This window comes from Narcine bancroftii, chromosome 7 (genome assembly GCF_036971445.1).
Source record: "Narcine bancroftii isolate sNarBan1 chromosome 7, sNarBan1.hap1, whole genome shotgun sequence".
Classification (NCBI taxonomy): Eukaryota; Metazoa; Chordata; class Chondrichthyes; order Torpediniformes; family Narcinidae; genus Narcine; species Narcine bancroftii.
In genome coordinates, this window is record NC_091475.1 from 88589130 (window position 1) to 88611384 (window position 22255).

Below are 22255 nucleotides of genomic sequence, written 5' to 3' on the forward strand. Positions count from 1 at the left end.
CCCAATCTGGATGTATGGGCCCAAGTGCTGCAGTACCTCCCACCAGATGGCAGAAGGAAGAAGAGTTTACTTGATGGTTGTGTGGAGTCCTTCACAATATTTATCGCCTTTCTCCTGCGTCAGGTTTTGTAAATGTCCTTCATGGTGGGAAGAGAGCCCCCAATGATCTTTTCTGCTGATTTCACTATCCTTTATATCTAATCACATTAAAAACATTTACATCGAATGAAAATAAGCCATAAAATATCACCATGTATCTTCAAATTTCACTGATGAATCAAATGTATGACATCTAATTTTTTTTTCTAAACTTCAAAAGGACATATGAGAGAACCATTGAAACACTGTTGGGGGTCTAGTTTATTTCCATTTGAATAAGATGGCTATTCTAGTCAATGATGTAGAGAAGGCCACAACCCATTGCACAGGTACAGAAAAATTCCCTATGTCTGATTCAATAACCCCAAAAAGAGTAGTTGTTGGATTGGGTCGAAGCTCCACCTGAAATAAAGTTTGAAAGGATATTAAAAAAAAAAATTTCCAATAGATTTCTAAAGATGGAGAAGACCAAATCATACATGTCAATGCAGCAATATCAGATTTGTGTCTGTCACAAATAGGGTTAATATTTAAAAAAAAGATACAAAACAGCTTATCTTTTGACATGTGAGCATGATGCACCACTTTGAATTGGATTAATGAATGTTGTGCACATATTGAAGGTGTATTCACCTATTTAAGAATTTCTTCCCATAGATCCTTTGATGAGGGTCTTAGAAGTTCCAATTCCCAATTTTTTTAAATCTTATCATGAAATACTGGATGTAATTTCAATAAACTGTCATAGAATTAAAATTAATCCTTTCTGAGAAGGATTCAATTGGAAAAATATTATCAACTAGATCTGGTGGATGTACAAATGGAAAGTCTGGTAATAATGTATTTAAGAAATGTCTAATCCATAAATTTCTTTTAAAAAATGAATATTTGGTAAATTATAAAAAAAGACTGAAAAACTGTAATCCTATTTTCTCTTTCTCTTTCTCCATCTTTATCTCTTCCTGATAGTTGTTGTCAGAATTTCACATAATTAAGCAAGTCAATCATTCAGCTTATAGATATGTCTGCATAATTTCTCAGATGAATATTCTCCTTTTCTCTTCCATAAGTATCACTTTCAACATGATCAAATCATTTTTAATGCTGTCTCAATCTGTGTGAGTATGACTTTTTTTTTCTTCTTGGTGCTTATATCCCTTTGCAATGTGCCATTACAGTATATCCAATATAAGATCTCAGCAGAAAACCTCGTCACTCAAATCTTCTCTGCCATTCAAGATAACCATGGCTGATCTATATTGGCTCTGCCCTTCCTCTGTGCCAGTTCCTCCATATTTCACAAATGTATCGAGAGCCTTGAATTAGAGAAACAGATTGATGAATTAGAAAAGGAATTTCAGAGAGATGTGACAGAAAATCAGAAGATAGAATTGTCTAGATTGAAATTGAAATGCAATACATTGCAATCTTATCAATTTGAATGCTTGATTAATAGATCTAAACAACGGTATTATGAATGGGGTGAGAAAGCACATAAGGGACTTGCATGGCAGTTAAAGAAAGAACAGGTATCAAGGGTTATTAATGCAGTCAGATGAAATTCGACTATTACTTACAAACCTCGTGAGATTAATGATGAGTTTTATTCATTTTATTAAAAATTATATACTTCTGAGGAAAAACAGGAGAGCGGATCGATTGATTCCTTTTTATCGGTGTTGAAATTACCGGTACTAGGAGAAGAAGACATATTGGAGCTGGAGGCTCCTTTTGCTGATTTAGAAATTAAATCGGCTATGTTGGAAATGGTGAATGGAAAATCACCTGGTAATGACGAGTTTTCGGTTGAATTTTATAAGGTATTTTATGATGATTTATCTACAGTGTTTGAAGATGTGCTACAAAAGATTAATGAACATTATGATCTACCTGAATCATGCTCTAGTGCCTTAATTACTGTAATTCCTAAGAAGGATAGAGATGCGTTAAAGGTGTCTTCATATAGACCAATTTCTTTGTTGAATGTAGACTATAAAATAATAGCTAAAGTATTAGCAAATTGATTAGCTAAATTTTTACCTAAGTTGAGACATGATGATCAAACAGGTTTCATAAAGAATAGGTATGCTTCAGATAATATTCTTTGAGTGATTAGTTTGATTAATAAATATTGACAGGACCCTGACCATCCGATGGTGATATCTCTTGATGCAGAAAAGGCTTTTGAGTGGAAATTTTTATTTAAAGTCTCAGAGAAATTTAAGTTTGGTCCTTCTTTTATTGGTTGGATTAAAGCTTTATACAATAAACCAATAGCCAGGGTATTGACAAATGGTCAAATTTTGGAACCTTTTAAATTAACTCCTTCAACTTGACAAAGTCATCCTTTGTCTCCAGCTTTGTTTGCGTTAGTAATTGAACCTTTAGCATAGATTGAACCTTTAGCATAGTTGTTACGACAAAATACACAGATACAAGGTATGAGAGTTTTAGACGAGGAGTATAAAATTAATCTATTTGCTGATTATGTACTGGTGTATTTAACAAACCCAGCTCAGTCACTTTTGCACTTGAAGGAATGTTTAACACAATATGGATCTTTGTCTGGATATAAAGTTAACTGGGAAAAAAGTGAAATTTTACCGATAGGTGAAGGAGATTATTCAGTTTATAAGAATATTATTAATTTGAAGTAGACTGATCGAATTAAATATTTGGATATAAATGTGGATGTTGATTATCAATCTTTATATAAATTAAATTATGTACTGTTAATTAAAAAGATCAAAGCTGATTTGATTAAGTGGAAGGATCTTCCTATAGATTTAATTGGAAGAATAAATGCAATCAAAATGAATATCTTTCCACATATACAATATTTGTTTCAGTCAATTCCGTGTTTATTTAATAAGAATTTTTTTTTGAGATTTAAATAAAATGGTTTGGGAACAAATGTATCCACCTCCAGTTAAATACCAAATTTTATTTGCTGGTCCTCCTTTTGCACCAATCTTCAATATACTTCCACCATATCTAGCTCTCTGCTACAGGCTATTGACCTAATTTCACACAACTTTGTTTTGGATACCTTGCACAGTGTTGTAAAGCTAATTAGAAAAACAGTAAGCTGCAGAAGGTGGAATCTGGAACAAAAATAACTTGCTAGAGGAACTCAAGGGATTGATCAGCATTAATGGAAGAAAAATAAATGATATATCAGGGGTCGGAACCCTTCATCAATTATTTGTTGTTAAAACAATTAGATTTTTTTTTCTTGAATTAAATCTTATCTTCCTTTTGTTTATAAATTGATATTTCATTTTAGTATTCTCCAGTGTTATTTATTCTCCAATTAGCCTGTTATATTTATTCCTGTTATGTTTACCTGCCTCTTCTGTTACAATTTGTAACAAAGGAGAGCAATATTCATTGGATACTCCCTCGTGTCTTTAAATTATTAACTATTATTTTTTCATCTGTGATTTGGCACATTCTTGTTAAGCTGGAGTCCAATCTAGCAATAATTCTTCTGATTGAGAATGCCCCCAATGGACAACATTAAGCCAAGTTAAACAAGGATATCTACAGTGCAGTACCTAAATTTGCTGGAGAAACTGCAGGTCACACAGCATCCATAGGAAGTAAAAAAACAGTCAATGTTTCAGGTCTAAGCACTTCATCAGCAATTATCTTAGCCATTTTTGATTTACACAATATGTTCATTCCTAGAAATGTATTGTTAAATATATTCTGGACATTTCAACACACTTTATTCATACTCATGGAAAACCTGTGCTATTCATCATAATGACAAATAGCTTTGTAAATCAATATATAATCCAAAATGTCAAATACATTGTTGTGAAATTTGATAAGTCATGCATTAAAAAATAAGGAATTACTGGAATGAATCGTTCTTTCCGAATCTACTTTTTCAGCCATATGGTCACCATTTTGATCTGCTTATCCCAATAATAATTATCTCATGCTTCAGGAATTCAGAATGTTACCTCTATGTTTCTTCTGCAATTTTCTTCCAGCTTCTGGTATTTCTATAGAATGATCTCTCTTTCTTTTCTTCCTTGAGTCATTGTCTCTGCAGTGGACTTTGACTTCTGGATTTTCCCCAACATTTCCACATTTCCAGTCAGACACACTGACATCTCCTTCACCTTACCTCCAAGTAGGTAATACAACCTCCCTGACCCTTTGTAACTCAGAAACACAGCCGCCCTCTGTCCTCCCCAATACTCCATCTTCCCGCTGACCTTCCAAACCCTCCACCTTCCCCTCTGACCTCCTCAACTCTCCTCCACCCCTCTCTGACTTCTCAAACCCCTCCCCACTCCCCTTCCCAGGGTCCCTCCCACTCTCCACCTCCTGATCCACCCACCCATCCTCCTCCCCTCAACAACCTCTAGCACACTGCACCCCACTTTAACCCTTGCCTACTCTCTACCATTCCATCTGACCTTCCCCTCTCAGAGATGGAATGTTCTGACCTCAGTAGAGGTCCCTTTTGTCCATATCTTAACAAGTTCTGTGAATGCCATGATACTGAACTCTTCTTCTGTTGTCTCCTACTCTGTGCCCACTCCGTCCACCCAGAATTTCCATCCACCACCACAAACCCCTTCTCCCACCTTAAACATTCTTCCTCCTCTTGAACACCTCATTTTGACCTTCTGCTTGCTCTTGATATTTATATTTCCAACTCATTCAAAGATATCCACCATCTTAACTTCCCCACTCCCCTGACAATCTAATTTCACCCCCTTGGAATGTTCTTCCCTCCACTATCTCCACTCCAATCCCAACCTCAATCTTGGATCCCAACCTCATTAATAAACCCAAGAACAAGGATGGTGCTGCTGTGGCCTGGAGCACTTAGAGCTCAGTGAACTTAGTTCCTCAGTGAAGCCAGAGAACAGCTCTCAGATATCTCCTCTTGCTTCAACAGCACCCCACCAAACATTATCAAGCCACTATCTCACACACTATCTCTGATCTCATCACTTTTGATCATCTCCCTTCCATGGCCTCCAACCTTATTGTTTACCAACCCCACACTACCTTAAACCACAAACACAATTATTCCAGTTGCCCAATATGCTCCTGCCCTATCGAACTGGTACCTGCCTACCTCAACTCCATTTTTTTTCCAGTCCTTCGCTACCCACAACTGGGATTCCTCATATGCTCTTCATCACTTTAATAACTTCCATTTCCCTGAACTAAAACACCTCAACTTCACTAAGGACATCCAATCACTATACACCTTTCTCCCCATACCACATACATCAAAGCCCTTCATTTCCTCTTCACCAACATATCTAACCATTCCCCCTCCACCACCACCTTTCTCCAGCTAGCAGAACTTGTACTCACCCTCAATAAATTCTCCTTTTTTTTTAACTTTATTTAAAATTTTATGACATGAATAAAATAAAAATTACATTTAAAGAAATAATAAAAAATAAGATAATAAAAATTAGAATCTTCTTCTTTGGCTTGGCTTCGCGGACGAAGATTTATGGAGGGGGTAAAAAGTCCACGTCAGCTGCAGGCTCGTTTGTGGCTGGCAAGTCCGATGCGGGACAGGCAGACACGATTTCAGCGGTTGCAAGGGAAAATTGGTTGGTTGGGGTTGGGTGTTGGGTTTTTTCCTCCTTTGCCTTTTGTCAGTGAGGTGGGCTATGCGGTCTTCTTCAAAGGAGGTTGCTGCCCGCCAAACTGTGAGGCGCCAAGATGCACGGTTTGAGGCATTATCAGCCCACTGGCGGTGGTCAATGTGGCAGGCACCAATAATCCAATAACCAATAACCAATAAGCCCCCAATAATTATAACACAACATTAATCATCTAATTTAAAATTAGTCCAACCCTCCCCCCCAAAATAAAGAGCGAAGAATTAATTAACAATATTGTAAATAAAATAGAAAAAAACCCCACTTACAAAAAAAGGATAAAACTTAACAACAAAAAAAAATTACTAACAACAAAAAAAATATCAATACTAAAATAATACCCTTAAACATATATTTAAATCAAACATAATACATGTATTTAACAAATGAAATCCACTTTAAAACTAAGTTCAAATATTAAAATCAACCACATATCTGTTATTCAAAAAAATCATAATTAATAATACATAAATACAGAATTTTCATTAATACCAAGTTTCCTTTATAATTCATCGAGAGAACAAAAACATCCCTTAGAAAAACAATCAGATGAACTTTTTATTCCCTTCCCCTCCCCTTATATAAAAAAAGAAAAAAAAAGAAAAAAAAGTTCAAACTCTTATAAAATTCTCCATATTCTTCATTTATAACATCTTCAAAATTCTCTATCGAAATTAACTTAATTTTATTAAACTCTTCTCCCTCAATGTATTTGTACTTAATTTTCTTCTTTTTCTTCTTATCACCTTTCCCCTCATCTTCTTCTTCATCTAATTCAACATCCTCAATTTTTGACTTATTATCTTCTGTGACATCATCCTCTTAAAAAAGAAAGAAAAAAAGAGAAAAAAAGACCCAAAAAAAAGAGAAAAAAAAGGATAGAGAAAAAACCTCCTAATTCCCTCTCAATTACAATCAGAAATTAAAAGAGTTAAAAAATATATTTATTTTAAAAAAATAATAATAAAAAAACCTTCACTTCTTAACCCAAAAATTAAAAAGAAAAAAAAACAGGTCGGAGGTCACAACTACCTCCCCCAAAATATTGGGTGTGAGATAACTCACAGGTAGCTGATGACTTCTGGAAACTAGTGCCCACCCAGTTCCCTCTCCCAACTCCCATTTCATTAAACTATCATCATTATTTAAACTATTTAAATAAAAAAGAAAGAAAAAAAGAGAAAAAAAAAACCCAAAAAAAAGAGAAAAAAAAGGAGAGAGAAAAAACCTCATAATTCCCTCTCAATTACAATCAGAAATTAAAAGAGTTTAAAAAAATATTTATTTTAAAAAAATAATAATAAAAAAACCCTCACTTCTTAACCCAAAAATTAAAAAGAAAAAAAAACAGGTCGGAGGTCACAACTACCTCCCCCAAAATATTGGGTGTGAGATAACTCACAGGTAGCTGATGACTTCTGGAAACTAGTGCCCACCCAGTTCCCTCTCCCAACTCCCATTTCATTAAACTATCATCATTATTTAAACTATTTAAACTCTTCTCAAAAAAAAGATAAAAGATTTATTTTTTTTAAATCAACGTTACCACTTCAGTCACTATTGCTTCCATTTCTTTTAAAAAATTGGATCCCACCTTACATCTCTACTCTCTTTGGAGACCTTGAAGGCCTACATCATTTCTGAAACTGCATGATTGGTAGAGATTGAGCAAAGTCCATAACCTCTTTAGGATTGTCAAAGAACTTTGGCTAATTTCCATCCTAAAAAATCTTCAGTACTGCAGAATACCTGAATGTTCCCTTATGTCTTTTTTTCCACAACCGTTCTTTCACAGAATTAAATTCGCGTCGTTGAAACATAATTTCTTGACTCAAATCTTGATAGAAGAAAACAGGATTATTCTGAACCATCAAAGGAGATCTATTTTGCTGGGCATTTCTAATAGCCGTATGTAAAATTGTCTCTCTGTCACAATAGTTTAAACAACGGATCAAAACAGATCTTGGATTCTGTCCTGAAAAAGATTTTCTTCTTAAAACTCTATAAGCACGTTCCAGTATTAAACCTTCAGGGAATTTATCCTGTCCTAACACTTGTGGAATCCATTCAGTAAAAAATTTTCTTGGATCTGGTCCTTCTATGCCTTCTGGCAAACCAACAATTTTCACGTTGTACCGTCTAGATTGATTCTCCAAATAATCAACCTTTTTTGCTAAATTTTTATTTTGGATCTGCAATGTTTCAATTATTTTATTTTCATCTTGCAGTTGATCCTGTGCATCGACTAAACCTTGATCACACATTTGAAATCTTTCAATGGTTTCAAGCTTAAAAGCTCCATTAATGACTTCCGCCATCGCATTAATCTTGGAAATAAACAGGTTCACAAAATTAGCTAAGTGACTCGATACAGAATATATCTTATCTTCAAGATCCTTAACAGACATTTCAACAGAAGTAGATTCAGGCATAATGGGGTCTTGCTGTTCCTTAGAGACCACGGGATCTTCTGTCCCTTCCCTTAATTTAGTATCTTTTCTAGCAGTTTGACTTTGTATAAAAATCCCTCTCAAAGTCCCCCCAGCAATGCCAGGATACTGAAGATCAGGGTTATCTTTAAGCCAAATCTCTTTAATCATCTTCACTGAATCGATGTCTGGAAAAACCGTTGTAATTGAAGATGCATTTTGCAGCGCCACCACTATAGCAGTCGAATGACAACTCTTTAACTCTCCAGCTGGTGGCGCCCCAGCTGATTCAACTGTCAAAGCCTCAGCAACAACACCTGCAGTGGCCACCGTGCGAAACACTGGCACCCGTCCAGCCCCTTGTTCTGAAAGCTGTTGAGTGCGACCTTCAGAGAGCCTCACCGGCTTAAAACGAAGCTTCAATGCCGAACTCTGCATGTCCTCCTCTGGATCCATTCTACGTTGAGTCCTGGCTTCTTGTAAACAAGTAGGCTCAGACAATTTCGGAAAATGTAGTTTTTTAACAGTCTGTTGATATTTTCTTTTACCTCATTTTTTGCATATAAACCATTAGGCACTAATCCAACACCTCTTATTATTTATAAACTTTTAAAAGAACTTTAATGGGCACTTAAAGACAAAACAATAAATCAGAGTCAGGAGAGGTCTGGAAGACACGTCTGTTCCCTACGCCATCTTGCCACGCCCCCAATAAATTCTCCTTTGACTCAACCCACTCTCTCTAAATCAAAGAAATAGCATTGGATACAAAGGCCCAGGCTATTCGTGCCTTTTGTTGGCTATGTGGAGAAATCCATGCTATGTACCCACACAAGCAAGGCTCCTCAACTCTTCTTCCGCTATATTGATGAGCACTTCCTCATGTCCCCACGATGAAGTTATCAGCATTTATCCACTTTGCTGCTAACTTCCACTCTGACTAAGTTCACTTGGTCCATCTCCAGCAACACTCTGCTTTCTCAATCTCTTTGTCTCCAACTTTGGAGACAAACTCTTGACAGACATTTTCTACATTCCAGGTGAAACAATAAAGTCTGCAGGCACTGTGATTGTAGTAAAAACGCAACAAAAAGCTGAAGGAACATAGTCAGTCTTTTCAGGGTCCATAAAATGCAAAGATATATTGCTGACATTTTGGGCCTGAGCCCTTCTGCAAGAAATAAGCAGAACAACCCACCAAATTCCACAGTTACCTCCACTATACTTCGTCATCCCCTGTAAATATTTGATTCCTTTCTCACATTTCCTCTGTTTCTATTGCATTTGCTTCTAGGATCAGGTCTTTTGTATGACATCATCTGAGATGTTCTCCCTCTAAAAAACTGTGGCTCCCCTCTATGACCATCAACTCTGCTTTGAACACATATCCTCCATTTCCTACATATCTGCCCTAGTCATATCTTCACCTATATTTACCAAGGACAGGATTTTCCCTTGACCTCACCAACCAGCCTTCACATCTAACATATCATCCTCTGCAATTTCAACCATCTACAAAATAATCCCATCCCCAGACACTTCTTCCCCTCAACTTCCCTCTCCACTTTCCACAGGGACCACTCCCTCCATGATTTCATCCACTCAGCCTTCCCACTAACTGTCACTTTAGTAACCTACCCCTGTGACTACAATAAACTCTACATTTATGCCACACTCCTCCCTCACCAGAATTCAAGACACCAAACAGCCCATCCAAGTGAAGCAACACTTGCGAATCTGCAAGGATCATCCACTGCATCTGCTGCTCCCACTGTAGCCTTCTCTACATCAGAGATCCTGGACGCAGACTGGGAGAGTGCTTCATTGAACTCCTTCACTAGGTCTGCTGCAATAGCAGGGATCTCCCAGTGGCAACCCATTTCAATTAGCTGCCCCATTCCCATGTTGAAATGACTGTCCGTGGTCTCAATCACTGCCCAACTGAAACCACATGCAAAATAGGGAAACTACACCTTATATTCTGTTGAGTACTCTCCAAACAAATTGCATTAACATCACTACTCATTTCCATTAACATTTCTACATTTTTTATCCCTCTGTCTCCTCAATTATCTACTTTTCTCTCCTTCCCTCTTCTCCATGGCCTCTTGACTATTAGCCGATGCTTTTTCCACTGCCCCTTCTTCCTTCCTCCCAACTTTTTGTTTATTGATTGCTTTTTACTCATACCTTGATGAAGGGTTCAGGCTCGAAACATTGGTTTGATATCTTTGCATCCTATGGACACTATGGGTGCTGCTGAGTTTCTCCCCAGCTCTTTTGTGAAGTCACTACAATCACAGCATCTGCAAACATCTTGTTTCATTCAAGATGGATGATGTATTACTTTTAACGTTCCAACACTTCTCATATTTAAGAAAGTTTCTAATGGTTCCAAAAAAATAGCAAATGTAATTCCTTTATTCAAAAAGGGAGGGAAAGAGATAGCAGGAAACTTCAAGGCACTTTGCTCAAGATCTGTCAAAGGGGAAATGTTGAACATTTTACAGGAAGGCATGAAAAAAATTGACGTAATGAATTAAAGTCAGCATAAACGAATCAAAAAAATAATTATGTTCATCAAATTAACTGGAGTTCTTTGAAGAAGTAACATGTTGAAAATAAAAGGCGTCTGGCAAGGTGACACAGAAACAAAACCTCACAGTGTAAGAGGGTATGGAAAATTGGCTGATAATTAAGGGGGCCTTGTGATCCTTGCCAAGATGCAATGAATGGTGTACCACAGGGATCAGAGCTGGGACCTCACATCCTGACCTCCCTGAAGCGATTAAATATATAGTTGCTAAATTTACTGAGAGCACAAAGATTGCAGAGAAAGTAAGTTGCAATCAGAACATAACAAGGCTATAAGATGATATAGACAGACTTATTGACTGGGCAAATGAGTGAAATTGTCTATTATGGCAGGAAAAATATGAAAGAAATATTTAATCTGAATGTTGAGAGGTTGCAGGTCTCTGCAACAAAAGGGATTTGGGTATCTTGGTGCATGATATGAGGAAAGCAGGTAAGCAGGTTGAGCAAAGAAATAGCTAAAGCTAACTGAATAACATTTGCTCATTGTGCAGGTAATTGAATACAAAACGGGATATTTTGCTTCGGATCGCATAGGATATTGGTGAATGACATCAGAATATTGTGAACAGTATTGGTCATCTTTCTATAAGTGAGGATGTAAATGCATGGAAGCAGTATGAAGCAAATTTATTCGATTAAAACTGGAATGGGTGGGTTATGCTGTGGAAAAAGGTTTGACAGGCTGGAAGTAAGAACTGGAGGAGGGAGAAGGAACTTCAATGATATACAAGGTACAATGAGATCTGAGGAGGAGGGTGAAGGTAGAGAGAATGCTTTCTATTGTGGGAGAATTTAGAACAACAAATTATCATCTAATAGTAAGGCGTCATCCATTGAAGGTAAAAAGGATTGTTTATTTTTCTCTTTGATATTCTCTTCATCAAAGTGCAATGGAAACAGATACTTTGTATATTTTTAAGCAGATGTAGTTTCGGGAACAATTGTGCTAAAAAATCATTAGGTGCAGGCATGCTGAGGTTACTATCAGTTACACAAGAGTCTGAAGAAGATGGAATCAGGAAAGAAAAACAAATGACTGGAAGAAATCAATGGGTCCGGCAGCATCTGAAAGGGATATTGACCGTCAACTTTTGGGTCAAGCTCCTTCATCTAGACTAGCAATTCTCAAACTTATATTTAGACAGGGCCCCCTTAGGTCTGCTCAATGTTTATTACACCCTGTCCCTTGCAAGGATTCCATCCCTTTCTCTCAATTTCTCTGTCTCCGCCGCATCTGCTCCCTAGATGAAGTCCTCCAGTCCAGGTCTTCCGAAATGTCTGCCTTCTTCCACAAATGTGGCTTCCCCTCCATCACCATTAACTCAACCCTCACCCGCATCATGCTCATCTGCCCTGCTCCCCTCTGCTCCCAGATGCAACAAACAGAATCCCTCTCATCCCTCACCTACCACCCCACCAGGCTCTGCATCCAACATATTATCCACTGTAATTTTCAGCACTTACAAGATCCCACAACCAGACACATCGTCCCTTCTCATCCCCTTTCTGCTTTCCATAGGGACCACTCACTCCATGACTTATTTGTCCACTCATCCCACTGCGACAATACCACCACATCCTGGCACCTTCCCCTGTGGTCGAACGAGGTGCCACAATTCCACCCACATCTCCTCCCTCACCACAGTCCAGGGCCCCAAACAGGCCTTTCAAGTGAAGCAACACTTCACTTGTTTATCCACAAGATTGGTTTACTGCATTTGTGGCCTTCTCTACATTGGAGAGTCTGATCGCAGACTGGGAGATCACTTCGCTGATCACCTTCATTCTGTCTGCACTAGTGACAGAGAGCCCACAGTAGCCAACCATTTCAGTTCTGTGTCCTATTCACATGTCTGACCATGGCCATATACACTGTCCCACCAAGGCCACCTGCAAAATGGAGGAAAAACACATGAATTTTGTTCTGGGCACTCTCCAACTAAATGGCAATAGCAATGACTATTCCCATTTCTACTAACTTACTCTCCTCTTCCCCTCCTTCCTTACCTTCCCTTTTCTAGTTCTCCCCCCTCCCTTCCCCTTCCCTTTACCTAGCCATTCCTCCTCCCCTTGATTGCTGCTGTCCCTTCCATCCCTTATCCACCTCTCACCTTCTGCCTTTGTGTCCACCTACTCTTTTATTCGGATGCCTGCCATCATTTTTCCATATTTTAATGAAAGGTTCAAGCCCAAAACATCAGTTATGTATTTTTATCTTTGCTATATAAAGTACACTGTTTGACCTGCTGAGTTTCTCCAACTTGTGTATTTACTTCAAACACCATGTCTGCAGATTTTCAGGTTTTATTTCATTCAACGTTTATGGACTTCCTTCTGTGTGAAGCAGTCAAGTTTATTTGGTTTGTTCCATATTTTTCTCCTAATAACTACATTTTTTTTTAAATTTATTATTTCAATCCATGGCCTCCCTTAAATGTGCTGTGGACACCAGGCCTTCGTTGAGAATGACATGTAGATTGAAAGAGAAGATAGTATAAAGAGCCTGAAGGATAGAGTTGGAGTAATAGCTGGCAAACTGTTAGTGGGAAGATATTGCACATGAATTGCCTATGATGTGAAATGGCAAAACAAGCTGGACAGACAAAGATGCCATGGTGTGTAAAATTGTACTTTGATGAGGAATTAACATGATCAGTTAAAATTTGATATTGAGTCCAGAAAGTTGAAAAATGCACAGGCAGAAGATGAGTTATTGGTCCAAAGTTTGGACTGAGCCATGCTGTAACAGTGCAGGAAGAAGTCAGGAAGGGAATTAAAGTAGCAGGAAACCAACTTCAAGCTAATATTTATTATCAAGTGACTGTAACTAGACTAGACGAAAATGGACCACAGTGTGTGCACACACACACAAAAAACACAATACACAGCAAAATATATAAATATTTTGGGATATGGGGTGGAAGAGTTGGTACAGTGGTCAGTGCAATGCCTTTACATTATCAGTGATCGGGACCGGTGTTCGAATTCCACACTATCTATAAGGAGTTTGTACATTCTCCCCATGTCTGCATGGGTTTTCTTTGGGGGCTCTGGCTTCTTCCCACCATTCAAAATATACCTGGGATGTATATGGGTGGCATGGACTCTTGGACCAAAATGGCCTGTTAGTGTTCTGTATGCTAAATTTAAAAATAAAATTAAAAATTGCATGGTTATAGAATACTTTTCGTCTATCTAAAAGCCTCAGTGGAAAGCAATTTTCCAGCCTGGAAAACTTACTTTGATGCTTCTGTGCCTCCTTCTTCATGGTAGTGGGTCAAAGATACCGTCAGCATGATAGAAATGATCCTCAGCAATTTTTTTGTTCCTCATTTTAACAATGTTCCCAGTAAATATCATTAGTCGAGGAAGAGGGAGACCCAAATCTGCATTGAAATTTGTTCCAACATTTCTACCACATCAAGACCTGCATTTAGAGTCAACAGTTTTACTTTCATTAATGGTGCTGGTTTGCTCTTCAGTTAGCAATATGGTTAAAAAGAATTCATACTCCAGAATTCTGGAATTTGATCCAAATTTTACCATACTTTTGTGAAAACCAAAGCACTGAAAGTATGAACTGCAGAGCTTGGTGTGTGTGTGTGTGTGTGTGTGTGTGTGTGTGTGTGTGTGTGTGTGTGTGTGTGTGTGTGTGTGTGTGTGTGTGTGTGTGTGTGTGTGTGTGTGTGTGTGTGTGTGTGTGTGTGTGTGTGTGTGTTTGTGCCCATAACAGCCAAAAAGTGATAATTGGATATGCAGAATGTAAAGGTTAAAAGCTTGTGTATTTTGATGCTTAGTTAATTTTGTGGCTGTCCCTTTAAGAGAACTATTGTTTGTAATGTTACCATAGTGACTATGGTGTAATATGTCATAATATCTGCCCAAGCTAACCGCTTGCTCATTTGCTCATTTAAACAGATGTGAACGTAGCATGAGCACAAGAAATTTTTATTTGAAAGTTAAAGTTTTTGTATCTCAAAGTTTTTATATCTTTGTATACAATTTATATCTTCATATATCTTTTGTCTCATTATACAGTAAATACTTTGTTATTCATTGTTATGAAAGTCTTAATGCGAAGCTATGCAAAATGGTTATCCACATTATCAACGAATTAAAACTACATAAAGTTACAGCCACAGAGTTTGATTTGTTGGATTAAAGTGATCTAAATTTGGGATATCACAGCTCATGCTTTGGAAGATGATACTTTGAAATTAGGATATATTAAAATAAGGAAAGTGTCATCTATATTTTGATTCAAAGAAAAATTTAATTGTGGACATTGTTCTGAAGAAAGACTCAGAAAATTTGTCTAAAAGAATTAACAACTTGATTTAAAGTCAAGAGGCATCCACACTGTAATAATAGAATATTACAGAAGTCATTGGGAACATATCTGTGAATCGTGCAGTTTGAAATTGAGCCAAGGTCTGGCCATACACCTCCAACCTTGAAAAGATAAACCAGAACTTTGGTAGCAGAATTGGCAGGAAGCCCAGAATATGTTATTATAAACATCCAATTAAGAAAGCTTGTGGTCAGAATAATAAAGACAATTCAGCAGCAGCAAAGGGAACAAGTAAGATAGACAATTCATTTACAGATCCTAGGAACCAGAGGAAGCCAGGGCAGAAGCCAGGTTGCAGAGTGAAGAAGTCTCATTGGGCTAAAGACCTTGAGCAAACAGTTCTTCTCAAAGAAATCTTTGATCGTGAGTTGAACCAGCAAAGAGACCGACAACAGTTGGCAGAAGGTTGGAGCCAACCACCAAAGAAGAAGTGGCTTCAGCTAGCAAGCAAGAAGAAGACTCTGTCAAGCCACTGGAGGCCTCATTTTCTGGCTTAAAAGTTAGTGGAACTAGAACAGATGAATTTATGTTGCAAAGTTCCATTGTTGCTGTACCAAGCGAAATGCAAAAGATAGAGACTTGATCAGAGATATCTGAAAGTTTAGATGTGAATCTTGATGATGGTATTTCCAAGGTTATGAGTGCAGAAAGATTTAGGTATCTAGAGCAAGTACAGCTTCATGTGCTTCAAGCATATCAGCTATGCATGCTAAGGCACAAGCAGACTTGGCTACTCCCTGTGCACAACAACAGTGGTTGAAGAAAAGATATGCTTTAGAGGATAGTGAGGTTCAGATCAGGAAACAGCAACTGAGGCAAGAAGCTGAAGTCAAGAAACAACAGTTGGAGCAACTTAAAAGGTTACAAATGACTGGTGAAGAACAAAATTGATGATTGAATAGACAAAAGACTAGAGCTTGAGGAACAACATGCTTTGAATATGGCCAAAATGAAAGCATTAGCTCAGGCTTCCGCAAGATTTGTAACTCAAAGTGACACCCAAAGGGTTAGCATCTCACCTTTCAGCAGAGCCGTGAGTAACACACGCAAGAAACAAATATACTCGAGTAGGAAACCACGGGTGTTCATTGCAAGTGCACAAGTGACAATGACCAATCCTATGGAAAGAACTAGTGACATTCAGTCTCTGCAGAATGCACAATATATGGATCTTCCACAAAAGAGGATATTTCAAAAAAATTCAACCACACGAGTTGATCATTCTTAACCATTGATGTCTCTTCATGTTGTTGGAGAACCAGCTACAAGTCAAGGATCTCCACCAATGCCATCACTTACAAGTAAATATCTGTCAGCCCACATTCAAGGAAGAGTTAAGAAAATGGAATATAAAGCTAGATTGTTATCAGATCACTCACCCCTGTCATTGGAAATAGAGCTGGAGGACATCCCATCGAGAATGTATAGATGGAGTTTAAACTCCATGCTACTTAAAAGACAGGATTTTGGAGAATTGATTGAGCGACAAATTAAAACATACATTGAAATAAATACGGAATCAATGAAAGATAAATTTATACTCTGGGATGCAATGAAAGCATTCATCAGAGGACAAATAATAAGTTATGTAACTAAAATGAAGAAGGATTACAATCGGGAAATAGAAGAGTTGAAAAGGGAAATAACAAATACAGAAAAAGAATTAGCAATAAAGGAAGATACAACTAAAAGAAGAGAATTGACATACAAAAGAAATGAAACACTGCAAACATATAAGGTGGAGAAGAACATAATGAAGAGAAAACAGAAGTATTATGAGCTAGGGGAAAAACGCACAAAATACTAGTGTGGCAGCTTAAGACAGAACAAACTAAAAGAATGGTATTGGCATCAAGGAAAAAGGACAAACAAATGACATATAACCCAACAGAGATCAACGAAAATTTCAGGGAATTCTACGAACAACCTTATCAAACTGAAAATGAAGGGAAAGAAGACAAAATAGATGAAATTCTAACTAAAATTGAACTACCGAAATTGCAAACAGAGGAGCAAAATAAATTAATAAAACCATTTGAAATAGAAGAAATACAGGAGATATTAAAACAAACTACCAAACAATAAAACACCGGGAGAGGATGGACTCCCAATAGAATTTTGTAAAACATTTAAAGACTTATTAATTCCTCCTCTCCTGGAAGTAATGAACCAGATTGAAAAAAAAACACAAAACATACCAGATTCATGCAAAACAGCAATAATTACAGTAATACCAAAGATGGGGAAAGATCCACTAACACCAGCATTGTATAGACCAATATCTCTACTTAACACAAATTATAAGATAATAGCTAAACTATTAGCAAACAGATTAGCCGACTTTTTACCAAAAATAATAAAACTAGATGAAACTAGATTTATTAAAAAAAGACGAACAACGGACAATATCTGTAAATTCATTAACTTAATCCATGCAGTACAAGAAAACAAAACTCCAACAGTGCTGGTTGCTTTAGATGCAGAGAAAGCCTTTAACAGAGTAGAATGGCATTATTTATTCAAAGTACTACAAAAATTCAACCTACCAGAGATATATATTAATTGGATTAAAGCATTATATAAGGGACCATTGGCGAAAATGACAGTAAATGGATATATAACAAACCAATTTAAATTAAACAGATGAACAAGGCAGGGATGTCCACTATCTCCCTCACTGTTCGCGTTAGCTATAGAACCACTAGCAGAACTGATAAGAACAGAAAATAAAATAAAAGAGAAGGAATATAAAATCAGTCTCTTTGCATAATATACTTAACAGAACCAGAAATATTAATAAAAGAATTACATAAGAAATTGAAGGAATATGGAAAAGTATCAGGGTACAAGATCAACACAAATAAAAGTGAAGCAAGGCCAATGAATAACGCGAATTTCACAAAGTTTAAGAAAGATTCACCATTTAGATGGCAAACACAAGCAATTTGATACCTAGGTATACAACTAAATAATAATCTCGGCCATCTATACAAACTAAATTATCAGCCATTAATGAAAAAATTACAAGACGACTTAGAGCACTGGAAAAACTTACCACTAACACTGATAGGAAGGATAAACTGTATTAAAATGAACATCTTCCCAAGGATACAATACCTATTTCAATCAATACCTATTTCAATCATTACCAATTCACCTAACAGAGAAATTCTTCAAGGAGCTAAAGAAAATAGTAAGGAAATTCTTATGGAAAGGGGGGAAACCGAGGATAGTGCTAGATAAATTAACAGAATGGTACAAACAAGGAGGCTTACAACTACCAAACTTTAAGAATTATTATAGAGCAGCACAATTAAGATCCCTATCAGATTTTTATCAAACAAGGGAAAAACCAGGTTGGACCAGATTAGAGCTACATAAAATAGGGGAGAAGATACCTGAACATATATTATATAAGTGGGATGAAAAATTGGTGCAATATAGGAATTCACCAGTATTGCACCATCTGCTCAACATTTGGAAGAAGATTCATGTAGAAAGGAATAAAATAAATTATCAACTACCAAAATTAATATTGACACAAAATCAACTAATCCCTTTCATAATAGATAACCTTTCCTTTAGAGAATGGGAGAGAAAAGGGATCAAAAGAATAGAATATTGTTTTTCAGGAAATTAATTATTATCTTTTGAACAAATGAAGGACAAATATAATATAACTCACGATACAATGTTTGGATACCACCAACTGAAAACCTACTTGAAGGACAAATTGGGAAACAGTCTGAGGTTGCCAGAAGGAAGCAATTTTGAATATGTGATTACAGACACAATGATAATTTAAAAAATTATAACTAACATGTACATCAAACTGCAAGAAAAGGAGAAGGAGGAAACAAACTGTGAACCTAAACAAAAATGGGAACAATATCTAAACATAAAGATGAAGAATGAAACATGAGAAACTATGAGAAATACAATAAACATGAGGTTACAGATGATACAATATAATTGGTTACACAGGCTATACATCAAAAAGTTAAATAAATGGGACCCAACAGTATCAGACAGATGTTTTCGCTGTAAAAAGGAAATGGGAACAGCAATACATGCAATTTGGGCATGTGAGAAAGTGAAAAAAAATTGGGAAGATCTAAACCAGCTATTAAATAAAATAACAAAAAGCAATATACCAAAAAACCAGAGATCTTCCTTCTAAGTAATATAAGAAATAAAGAATTTGGACTCGATTTGGATGGAGCACAAAAAAGATTTATTATGATAGCCCTAGCTGTAGCAAAAAAATGTAGTATGTCAACCTGGAAATTAGAAGACAACTTGAGAATACAACAATGGTACACAGAAATGATAAATGCATTCCATTAGAAAAAATAACATATAATTTAAGAAATAACATGACAATATTTGAACAAATATGGGAACCATACATGAAAAACAATAGAGAAATCCTTCCACGGACCTCCACCACGTAAAATGACAGAAGGAGAAGACACCGAAATGAACTGACTCAGTATATAAAAGTAAAAGACAAAAATTTCTTGTTTATTTTTATTGTGATGACATTGTTTAACGGGTTTAATGTATCTTATAGATTGAACTGAATAAATGGGAAGGGGGGTGAGGGAGGGAGGGAAGGGAGGGGGAAAAAGGGGAGAAAATTACACTATATATTCAAGAGAAAAATGTCTGTATACATTTTGGTCAGTATAGTTCATAGTGTGAAAAATTTTAAAAAAATTAAAAACTTACAAGTAAATATCCTATACCTATGCAACCAGTTCAAAATCCACTTTCTCCATTCACCTTAATACATCCTGTCACAAGCCATGGTGGACAAGACAATATATCACTCATAGCAAAGCAAAATGAAACCTCTGCTATGTTAACTCAGCAACAAGGTTCATACTGTTTACCTAAGAAGGAAATTCCAGTTTTTAATGGAGATCCATTGCAATATTTGACATTCGTGAAACCTTTTGAACACCACATTGAAAGTAATACTAAGAATGCTAAAGATCATATTTATCACCTGGAACAGTATACTGGAGGACAGGTGAAGGACTTAAAGTTAGCAATATGTGAATCCAGAACAAGGTTTAAAAAGGGCAAAGGAATTATTGCATCATCATTATGGCAATGAACATAAAATCATAAGGGCTCACATAGACAAGATTATTTCTTGGCCAGCAATAAAATCAGAGGATACCAAGGCTTTACAAGCATATGCACTCTTTCTGAGAGGATGTTGCAATGCAATGGGAATTAGTGTACATTTGCAAGATCTGAATTTGCTTGCTAATTTGTTGATTATTATAAACAAATTGCCTTATAAGCTGAAGGATTTATGGAGAACCAAATTTACAGAGCTTAAGATTCTTCCCGGAAGGGCCACCACTTTTGAGGATGTTGTACAAGTTTTGGAATGGCATGTGTATGTTAACACTGTACCAATATTTGGAAATATTAAAGATACTTCAATAGTTCCTAGAGATGTAAAGAAGTCTAAGCCATTGTCTCAACAGAAACCAAAGGGAAGTACCTTAGTGACTGCTGTGTCAGATACAAGCACAGGAAGGAACAAGAAAACAAGGGAGAAGGAAGATCAGATTCTATAGGGAAGCTATTTGTATTGCAAAGATAAATATGCTTTAGAAAGATGTTCACGATTGGAGAAAAAGTCGCATGATGAGAAATTAACTTTTTTAAAGAAGAATGGTATATGTTTTGGCTGCTTGTGTAAAGGATACATCAGCAAAACTTGCAATTAGCAACTCAGTTGTGATATATACAGTTTAAAGCATCCTAAGTTACTGCATACTCAACGAAGTAAACTTGAGAATGATGTCAAACAATATGAACCCAAGATTAACGGGACAGTTAGAGAGGATGCTTCACCTTCAGCTCAGTCTTACTGGGGCCAGCGACAGAGCCCTCTCAATAGTTTCTGTGCAGGTTAACGTTAAAAAGGGAGCTTCATACTGATGATCTATGCATTTCTTGATCCAGGAAGTACCACATAATTTAGTACTGTTGAATTAATGAATAAACAATCTTCATGGTAAAAGATCACAGATCTTATTGAAGACAATGAATGATGAAAAGAACACTGAAACTAACATAGTTTCAGATTTAGGGATTGCTGGATTGATCAGCAATGAATTTTGTGAATATACTCAGAAGACTATGCCTGTGAATAAGGAGAATATTCCAAATCAGGATGATATCAAACAGTGGGCTCATCTAAAAGATGTTTGCTTACCTAAAATTGATGCTAAGATCGAGATGTTAATTGGATTAGATGTAACAAGAGCTCTCGAACCTCTAGAAGTAATAAGGAGTCAAAATGACAGACCTTATGCCATGAGAACATTGCTTGGATGGACAATTTACGGACCATTAGGAGAAAAAATGAATACTGATTAGGAGATGTTGAACGTGAATGTCAACAGGATTTCAGTTGTGAAACTTAATGATCTGTAGAAACAACAGTTTAAAACTCATTTTCCTGAATGTCTCACAGATATTCAAAAACCTTCAAAGGAGGATAAGAAGTTTCTGGATTTAGTTTCAAATTCTGTTAAACATGTTAAACATGTTGATGGTCATTACTGTATAACATTACCTATGAAGAAAAGGAAAATTTTATACCAGATAATAAAATAATTGCAGAACAGCGTATGCTGAATTTCAAGAGAAAAAAACAAGAGAAATTCCTCCTTTCATTTGGTATATGCAAATATCATGTTGGACATGAGAGCCAAGAATTATGTAGAAAAGTTATCAGAAGATATCTTGGAATGAAAAGATGGTAAAAAAAAAGTGATATTTATCTCATCATGAAGTTATATGTCCACAAAAGGAGAAATTACATGTAGCATTTGAATGTGGAGCATCATTTTAAGATTTTTCATTGAACACCTTAATAGGTATTCTGATAAGATTTTGTAAAGAGCCTATTGTAATTTTGAAGTGATGTTTTATCAAGTGAAAGTACTAACAGAAGATTATGATATTTTAGGATTGTGATGGTGGCCTAATCATGATTACATTCAAAACAAGATTGAATATAGAATGACAGTTCATCTATTTGGAGCAATTTCGTCACCAAGTTGCGTACATTTTAGCTCTCAGGAAATGTGGTAAAGATA

General features: G+C 36.4%; 1 long non-coding RNA gene across 1 annotated transcript; it reads right to left on the minus strand.

Moving 5' to 3' along the window:
- Window positions 1-342: 342 nt before the first annotated feature.
- On the minus strand, window positions 343-14375 carry LOC138739108 (uncharacterized). Its single transcript, XR_011342007.1, has 2 exons — window positions 14015-14375; window positions 343-1415 (listed from the first exon to the last, which is right to left on the minus strand). It is a non-coding gene; the product is annotated as an uncharacterized lncRNA (long non-coding RNA).
- Window positions 14376-22255: the final 7880 nt, after the last annotated feature.